This window comes from Chiloscyllium plagiosum, chromosome 2 (assembly GCF_004010195.1).
Source record: "Chiloscyllium plagiosum isolate BGI_BamShark_2017 chromosome 2, ASM401019v2, whole genome shotgun sequence".
NCBI lineage: Eukaryota > Metazoa > Chordata > Chondrichthyes > Orectolobiformes > Hemiscylliidae > Chiloscyllium > Chiloscyllium plagiosum.
In genome coordinates this window covers 3125645-3135796 of record NC_057711.1, presented here as the reverse complement: position 1 = coordinate 3135796, position 10152 = coordinate 3125645, and positions in this window count along the sequence as shown.

Genomic DNA, 10152 nt, shown 5'->3' with positions numbered 1-10152 from the left:
GATCCATCCCACCCTGGCAATGTTTTTTTACAACCTCTACCATCAGGGAGAAGGTACAGAAGCCTGAGCACGCACTAGCCAGTTTCGAAACAGTTTCTACCCTACTGTTGGTAGAATACTGAATGGACTCTCAAACTCTTAGCATTCACTTGTACTTGTGTTTTTGTTTTTGCCTCTGTTTACCTATTATGAACCTATCTATGTTATTTAACTCTGCCTGTATTGCTCACAGAACAAAGCTTTTCACTGTGCCTCGGTACACGTGACAATAAATTCAATTCAATTTAATTCACCTCTCTCATTCTAGATGCCCCCACATGAGAAAGCATCCTCTTGGCATCCATCCTTTCACTCCCTCTCCCCAAATCTTATTTCACACTCCTTCTCCATCTTTCTCTCTCTCTATCAATTTCTGTAACATTTCCTTTCCTCGATTTCAACCTCCCCCTCTTCTGTAACTCTTTCTCTCTGTTTTCTATCTCATACCATTTTCTCTCACTCTCAGTCTTTTTCTCTCTTTCACAGGTTTTGAACTGTTGGAATTACATATTGAAGCTGATGTTCACCCTGATGATCTCACTTACATGTTCAGTAAACCACAGATGGGTACTGTTCACACCATGAGAAAATGTTCCTGGTTTAATTAACATATTAATGATAGTTAAGACACACCAGAGCTACTTGAGACAATCAACAGCTACACAAGTGAAATTAGAAATTTAAAGCTGGAGAGAATTCTGCACAGCCTAGCCTCTTTCGAACACCAACCAAATCTACAACCTCGACCATTCAGCACATCAAGTCCACACTGCCTTTCCAAAGAGCATCGCATCCCACTATCCTCTCCCTGCATTTCCTATGGCTAATCCACCTAACCTGCACATCCCCGGACACTATGGGAAATTTAACATGGCCAATCCAACCAACCCACACATCTTTGTACTGTGGCCGGAAACCAGAGAACTTGGTAGAAACCCACACAGACATGGGGAGAATGTGCAAACTCTGCACAGTCAGTCACCGAGGCTAGAATTGAACGCAGGTCCCTGGCACTGTGAAGCAGCAGTGCTAACCACTGAGCCACCATGCTATCCTGAAGATGAATTCAAGATTTATCATGATGAATGAACTCCCTAACTTTAAATAATGTTAATCTTGTTAATGTGGATCCTGCTTTGCGGTTACACCCAAAATGTCGACTTCTCCACCTTCTGATGCTGCCTGGTTTGTGCACTTCATGTCTCACTCTGTCGAAGCACCCTATAATCTGTATGTCCTTGCATACTATGATCTGCCTATACTGTTCACAAACAAAGCTTTTCACTGTACTTAGGTACACGTGACTACAATAAATCAAATTAAATCAAGCCATCTAGAAGGACAAGGCTCCAAGCCACTTACTTTCCGGAGCTGGAAATATATCACTGTTCCTTCACTGTCGCTGAGTCAAAATCCTGGAATTTCCTCCCTAACACCACTGTGGGTGTCCCAACACTAAATGGGCTGCAGTATTTCAGAGAAGACTAAGAAGGCAGCTCATTTCAAGAAGGCACCTTTTCTAGGGCAATGAGGGATGGGCAATAATTGCTGACCAAATCAATGATGCCCAAATACCATGTAGAAATAAATTAATTACATGGAAAATAATGCCGCCCACAATATTCCAGATGTGGTCTCAGCTGCAAACATCTCAAACTGCAAATTACAACATTTAGTTGCCTTCCTAATTCTGTGTCTGGGTATCTTATAAGGTAATCGGGAAGGAACTGAGGAATGGATTTAGGAGAGAAAAAAGGGGGAATGAAAAAGCTTTAGCTGATAGGATTAAGGAAAACCCCAAAGTGTTCTACACTTATGTGAGGAACAAGAGGATGGCCAGAGTGAGGGTACGGCCAATGAAGGATAGTGGAGGGAAATTGCGCCTGGAGTCAGACGAAGGAGGGGAGGTCTTTAATGAATACTTTACCTCAGTATTCACTACGGAGAGGGACCTTGACATTTCTGAGGACAGCGTGAAACAGACTAATATGCTAGAACAGTTTGATGTTAGGAAGGAGGATGTGCTGAAAATTTTGAAAAGCAAAAGGGTAGACAAATCCCCTGGGCCATATGGGATATACCCTAGGGTACGACAGGAAATGAAGGAAGAGATTGCTGCACCTTTGGCGATGATCTTTTTGTGCTCACAGTCCACTGGAGTAGTGCCAGATGAATGGAGGGTGGCAAATGTTATTCCCTTGTTCAAGAAAGGGAATAGGGATAATCCTTGGAATTACAGACCAGTAAGTCTTACGTCTGTGGTGGGCAAAGTATTGGAGCAGGATTCTGAGAGACAGGATTTAAAATTACTTGGAAAACCATAGATTGATTAGAGATAGTCAGCATGGCTTTATGAGGCGCAGGTCATGCCTCACAAACCTTACTGAATTATTTGAGGATGTGACAAAACACATTGATGAAGATTAAGAAGAGGGTATGGTGTATATGGATTTTATCAAGGTGTTTGATAAGGTTCCCCATGGTAGGCTCATTCAAAACCTAAGCAGGCATGTGATAAAGGGAAACCTGACTGTCTAGACACAGAATTGGCTTGCCCATAGAAGACAGAGGGTCGTGGTAGATGGCAAGTATTCAGCCTGGAGCTCGGTGACCAGTGGTGTTCCGCAGGGATCGGTTCTGGGACCCCTGCTCTTTGTGATTTTTATAAATTACTTGGATGCAGAAATGGAAGGGTGGATTTGTAAGTTTGCTGATGACATGAGGGTTGGTGGAGTTGTGGATAGTGTGGAGGACTGTTGTAGGTTGCAACAGGACACTGACAGGATGCAAGGCTGGGCTGAGAAGTGGCAGATGGAGTTCAACCTGGAAAAGCGTGAAGTGATTAATTTTGGAAGGTGAATTTGAATGCAGAATACAGGGTTAAAGGCAGGATTCTTGGCAGTGTGGAGCAACAAAGGGATCTTGGGGTCCATGTCCTTAGATCCCTCAAAGTTGCCACCAAGTTGATAGGCTTGCTAAGAAGGCATATTGTGTGTTGGCTTTCATTAACAGGGGAATGAGTTTAAGAGCTGTAAGGTTATGCTGCAGCTCTACAGAGCCCTGGTTCGACCACAGTTGGAATATTGTGTTCAGTTCTGATCACCTCATTATAGGAAAGATGTGGACGCTTTAGAGAGGATGCAGAGGAATTTACCAGGATGCTGCCTGGACTGGAGGGCATGTCTATGAAGAAAGGTTGACAAAGCTAGGGTTTTTCACACTGGAGTGAAGAAGGATGAGACATGACTTGATAGAGGTGTACAAGATTCTGGATTAGTGGTGCTGGAAGAGCACAGCAGTTCAGGCAGCATCCGAGGAGCAGTAAAATCGACGTTTCAGGCAAAAGCCCTTCATCAGGAATAAATGTGTATAAGATGTTGAGAGGCATAGATAGAGTGGGTAGCCAGAGACTTTTTCCCAGGGCGGAAACGTCTATCACAAGGGGGCATAATTTTAAGGTAATTAGAGGAAGGTTTGGGAAGACGTCAGAGGTAGGTTAATATGCAGAGACTGCTGGGTGAGTGGAATGCACTGCCAGCAGTGGTAGTACAGTCAGATACATTAGAGACTTTTAAGCAACTCTTAGATAAGCACATAGAAGATATTACAATGAAGGGTATGCAGGTTGTCTGATCTTAGAGTAGTCTGACCTTAGAAAAGGCTGGCACAACATTGAAGGCTGAAGGGCCTGTGCTGCGCTGTACTGTTCTATGTTCACCTTGTGATTCATATCCAGCACACCCAGATCCATCTGTAATGTGTAGTTCTACAACCTGCCTCCATTTAAAAGGTAAACTGTTTTTCTTTTCTTCCTGCTAAAGAGGAAAATTTCACATTTTTGCACTTAATTTTCCATTTGCCCAATTTTCCCCACTCACTGAATCTATCTCTACTTCTTTGCAGATTTCTTCTGTCCTCTTCACAACTTACTCTTCAATTTTTCTTTGCATTGTCAGCAAATTTAGCTGTTGTGCTTTTGGTCCATTCACCTGAATCATCAAAATAGCTTGGTTGGGATGATCCAGCACTAAGCACTGTGCACTCTACTGGTTACATCTTGCAAAACTGGTGGTATAGTGGACAGTGAAGAAGGTTATCTAAGAAGACAAAGACATCTTAATCAATTGGGTCAACAGAGTAGCAGATGGCATTTAATTTGGATAAATGTGAGGTAACAAACAAGCAAGCAAGCAAGGGCAAGATTAATCCAATTAATGGCAGGGCCCTGGGCAGTGTTGTAGAACAGATAGATTCAGGTACATAATTCTTTGAAGTTTGTGAGACATGTAGACAGGGTGGTTAAGGTGTCATTTAACATGCCTGCCTTCATTGCTCAGATCTTTCAGTATAGGAGGTTGTTCAGTAAAGTTCAATAATTCAGTTCAAATATTCAGTAAGGTTTGTGAGGCATGACCTGCCCCTCACAAAGCCAGGCTGACTGACTATCTCTAATCAATCTATGGTTTTCGAAGTAATTTTAAATCCTGTCTCTCAGAATCCTCTCCAATACTTTGCCCACCACAGACGTAAGATTTACTGGTCTGTAATTCCAAGGATTATCCATATTCCCTTTCTTGAACAAGGGAATAACATTTGCCACCCTCCATTCATCTGGCACTACTCCAGTGGACTGTGAGCACAAAAAGATTATTGCCAAAGGCGCAGCAATCTCTTATGTTGAGGTTGTTCAGGACGTTGGTGAGACCTCTTCTGGAATACTGTGTACAGTTTTGGTTGCCTGCTATAGGAAGGATATTATTAAACTGGGGAGGGTTCAGAAAATATTTATCTGGATGTTGGCTGGAATGTAAGGTTTGAGTTATATACATAGGCTGGATAGGCTAGGACTTTTTTCACTGGAGCACAGGAGACTGAGGTGCGACCTTATAGGGGGTTTACAAAATCACGAGGGGCATGCACCTTTTCTGTAGGGTGGAGGAGCTCAAAAACAGGGGCATAATTTTACGGTGCAAGGAAAAAGATTTAAAAAGGACACGAGGGGCAATTTATTTTTTACACAAAGAGTGATTTATCTGGGAATGATCTGCCAGAGGAAGTGGTGAATGCAGGTACAGTTACATCATGTAAAAGGCATTTGGATAAGTATATGAATAGGAATGGTTGGGAACGATATAGGTCAAACACAGGAAAGTGGGACATGTCAGAATGAATCAGTTGACTAAAGGGTCTGTTTCTATGCAATATGACTCTATAACTCAAAAAAGGACCCATTCATGCCTACTCTGTTTCCTGTTAACTAGTCAATCTTCCAACTAGCTAACATGTTACCACCTCCACAACAGGCTCTTAATTCTGTTTTCAAGCTTCTCCTGTGACACTTTGTGGAAACTTCCGTGCCTCATTATCCACAATGCTTGTTAATTCCTCAAAGATTTGTGCAGTACCATTTCCCTTTCACAAAACCATGTTGACAGTACCTAACTGAATTATTATTTTCTAAGTTTCATTATTATCAGACACCATCAAGGCAGGTACGGCCTTGGGGTTAGTGTAAACACCAATTTTGCTCTGTCGTATTCTGAATCACAGAATTGTTATGAGACAAAAGGAGGCCATTCTAACCAGCATATCTGCACCAGTTCTATTCCCTTGTATCAATCTCCTGTCCTTTCACCATAACCTTGCGCACCATCTCTATCCAAATTATCATTCAATGCGTTCTTGGATACCTTAACTGAACCAGCCTCCGCCACATTTCCAGGCAGCACATTCCAGACCCTAATCATTCGCAGTGTGGAAAAGCTTTTTCTCACACCATCCTTGCCTTTTCTCCCCTCAAATTATTCTTGCTTCTTTTGGACATACTTTAAATCCATGCCCTTTCTTTTTTACTTTTACAAGTATGAATAGCTTCTCTCTATCTATTCTATTCAGCCCCCTCATGATTTTGAAAACCTCTATCAGATCCCCTCTTGGCATCCTTCTTTTCAGAGAGAACAATCCCAGTTTCTTCAATCTATTCTCATCAGTGATGTTTTTCAAACCTGGAACCATTTTTCTAAATCGCTTCTGCACTCTCTCTGATGCATTTACATCTTCTGCAGTACACTGTGGTGCCCACAACTGTACACAATATTCCAGCTGCAATCTAACAACTGGCTTGTACAAATTCAACATCACCTTCTTGCTGTCCCTATTAATAAAACTGAGGACACTATATGCTTTATCAACTGCTCTCTCCATCTGTCTTAGCACCTTCAAAGACCTGAGTACATATACAACCAGCTCCCTCTGCTCTTGCATTCCCTTTAGCATTGTAACCCCCTGTTTTATAGTCTTTCAATGTTCTTCCAAACTAAGTGCATCTCCTCGCACTGCACTACATTGAACCTCATCTGCCACCTGTCCATCCACTCCACCAACTTGTCAGTGTCCTTTTATAATTCTAGTCTCCCCACATGATAACAATTCTCCTAATTTTGCATCATCTGCAAGTTTGAAATTGTTCCCTGCATATGAAGATCCAGATCATGAATGTATTTTAGGAAAAACAAGGGTCCCAATACAAACTCCTGGGGAATTCTGCACTAAATCCTCCTCCAGCCTGAATAATATCCAATGACCTTTACTCTCTGTTTCCTGTCACTTGGACAAATTTGTATCCTCACTGCTACTGTCTCCTTTTATACCACGACCTATTCCTTTCCTCACAAGGAAGTCATGCGATTATATCAAACACCCTCTAGAAATCCATCTATACCACATTACTTGCGTTATCCTCATTGACCCTTTCTGTTACCTCTTCAAAGAATTCCAGGAAGTTAGTTAAACACGATTTCCCCTTTAGAAATCCATGCTATGTCATCTTGATCAACACATCTTTTTCCATGTGAATACTAATACTGAACAGTTATTTCTTGAATAGTTAAACTAATAGCTCTGTCCTTGCTGGGATTATCCTTACAGCCTTTCTTGAACAAGGCTGTAACGTTTGGAATTCTCCAGTCTTCCAGTACCTGTCCTGAGTCCAAGCAAAATGAAAGATTATGGTCAGTGCCTCCACAATTTTTACCATCTGTTCCTTCAAAATCTTTGGGCGTACCTTATCGGGTCCCAATATATTATCAACTTTAAGTGGCAACAATCTGTACAAGACTTCTTCCTTATTAATTTTGAACACTTCTATCACCAACACCCCCCCCCCCCCCCCCCCCCCCCCCCCCCCCCCCCCCCCCCTCTGCCCCCATCCGTTCTTGTGCAGGTGGCCCTCTTGCTAACAACATTTGCAGCTCTTGGACTGCTTGTGCTCCTTACTCTGATACCCTCCTCTTTGCAGTTCCTGCACAGGTTCATTTTACAGTCGGCTACCATTCACCCAGAAGAACGTAAAGTCTCACACATTCTCATTACTAGGATGAATGTTTGAATCATAAGCATTCATATTACTTGTGTGGTATTTCAATAATCCCATGCATTGCTGAAACCTTCAGGACGATGGGCTTATAGCCGAGAAATGGGATTTCTGTGTCTGGATCTTCATTGTCTGCCAGGACCATTCGTTAACATGTTTCCCTCTGAGCTATAAAGAACAAATGAACGCAAGAAATAGGAGCATGAGTCTGGAATTCGGCTCCTCGAACCTGCTCCGATTTTTAATAGAATCATGGCCGATCTCATCTATGAAGTACTTTAAGAGGTTAGGAATGGCAAACATTAAGGTGCTGAGTTCGAGGGATTTGACTGAGACAAGGTGGGGGGAGGGGAAATGAGGAAACTGGTGAAATCCGAGTTCATCCCTTGTGGTTGGAGGGTTCCTAGGCGGAAGATGAGGCTCTCTTTCTCCAACCGTCGTGTCCCAGGACAGGGACAGCACGGGGTTAGATACAGAGGAAAGCTTCCTCTACACTGTCCCCATCAAACGCACCCAGGACAGGGACAGTATGGGGTTAGATACAGAGTAAAGCTTCCTCTACACTGTCCCCATCAAACACTCCCAGGATAGCGTCAGCACTATTGAAAAGACTCCACACTTACAAGAGGAGTATATTTGCACAAAGCAAGTCCTTGAACTCAAAATTCTGTAGTTGTCAGTACATGATGTCATCACAATTCATGATTATCAGTTGAAATCCTTCTTTACAGTGATGGTCGACAGGATCTACATAATAATGACGATAACACAGCAGGGAGCAATGAGGTAAAGGGATATACGCTCTTCTATCACTTTATTCCATCTGAATCCTTTTATGGTTCATACATCAGTAATGTACAGTCATATCACATCAATAGCTTCACCACCCACAGAGGTGATTTAAACAGGAATCAATCAAGCATATGCTGCGCTGTGGAATTGCAAAAGCACGCCTTCACTCCTGTAATTTATATCCTGAGTATTAATCTTTTCAAACACCCTTTTCTCTGCTACATAACTGTAAAAAACCAAAACCTTCTCCATTTATTCATGCCCTATATCCAAATAAATTAAGCCCATTTCCGTGTACTTGATAACCCATTGACCACATCTCATTCTTAACTACACCCATTCACCATAAGATATTGGAGCATAAACTGGCCATCCAGCCCATTGTATCTGTTTCACTATTCAATGAGATTATGGCTGCTATGATAATCCTTAACAGCACTTTCCCGCCTTTTCCCCATTACTCTTGATTCCCTTACCCATTAAAAATCTCTCTAAGCCTTCAATATACTAAATGACCCAGCCCCAACAGCCCTCTGTGGGAAAGAATTCCATAGATTCACTCCCTTCTGGGAGAAGAAACTCCTCCTCATCTCTGTCTTAAATGGGCCCTTATTCTAAGATGATGCCCTCTGGTCGTAGGGTCTCCCATAAGGAGAAACAAACTGTCAATATCTATCCTGTCAAGTCCACCAAGAGTGCTATATTTTAAATGAGATCACCTGTCATTCTTCTACATTCACATGAATACAAATCCAATCTACTCAATCTCTCCTCATAAGAGGGTCCCTCCATCCCTGCTATCAGCCAAGTGAACCTCCTCTAGGTTGCTTCCAATACCAGTATACCTTTCCTTAGATAAGGGGACATTTGCCTTTTCCGTAGGCCTTCTCTCTTTAGATGATAGCTTCTTGTGATTTATGCAGAAGGATCCCCCAAATCCCTCCGTGCTGTTGCTTTCTGCAGTCTTTCTCCACCTAAATAATATTCATCTCCTCTAATCTTACTGCCAAAGTGCAGAACCTTACATTTCCCCACTTTATACTCCACAGCATAGAAAATTAATTCAGAGTGTGCTTATGACCTTCAGCAGGTCACTGTCCTCCTCAGAAACACCATTTCATTTCTACAAAACCATGGTCCCAATGAACTGCCAACAATATCACCAACCCCACCTCCACCCTGTTATAATATCTCTCAAACATCAGGATATTGCCAGCTCACTGATGCTCCAGAGTCCTTCATGTTTGTGTTCCCCTGTCTCGGACATGTTCTGCAGTCAGTGACACTGTCTTCTATCCAATGACTCGAGATGCTTCCCACTTGTGAAATTCATCACAGCACCCCAGTATTCTGAATGAACTTTGATATCAACAGAATTACCACTTGGTTTTTATACTCTATGTTACATGAGATTAAGTCTCGATCTCAATTGTTTCATTTTTAAGCTTCAACGATCTGTAGTCTGCCATCAATATCCTGCTCCACCCCAGCCATTACCCTCTGTCCTTCCACAGCCTTCCATGGTAATCACAGGGACATGACCACTGTGATCCTCTTATGCTGAATTCCACCTGTCACTATCAAACCCAATTCCCAATCACGCACAGATCCCTTTGATCTTCTGAACATGGCTAAGATAAGATTGAGTCCAACAGCATAACAACTGAGTTCTCCATTACTTCGGGGTCCTCTGTAACTGTTCACTGCTCTTCATGGATTCACAGAGTCACTGCTCGACTCACAAAGTGTCACTAGCATAAGCTATTCAGCTCGAGTTCAGTGGGGCTGAGCTCACATAAACTGCATGATTTGTCACAGATAATTATCACAGAGAATATTACAGAATGTTCCTTACAAGTCAGAGACAGGGGTAGAGTGTACACATGGCTGTGGGAGGGGGATTGAATGGGGGCATAGGGTCAGTAATGGGGGGGAGGAAAGTATATGGG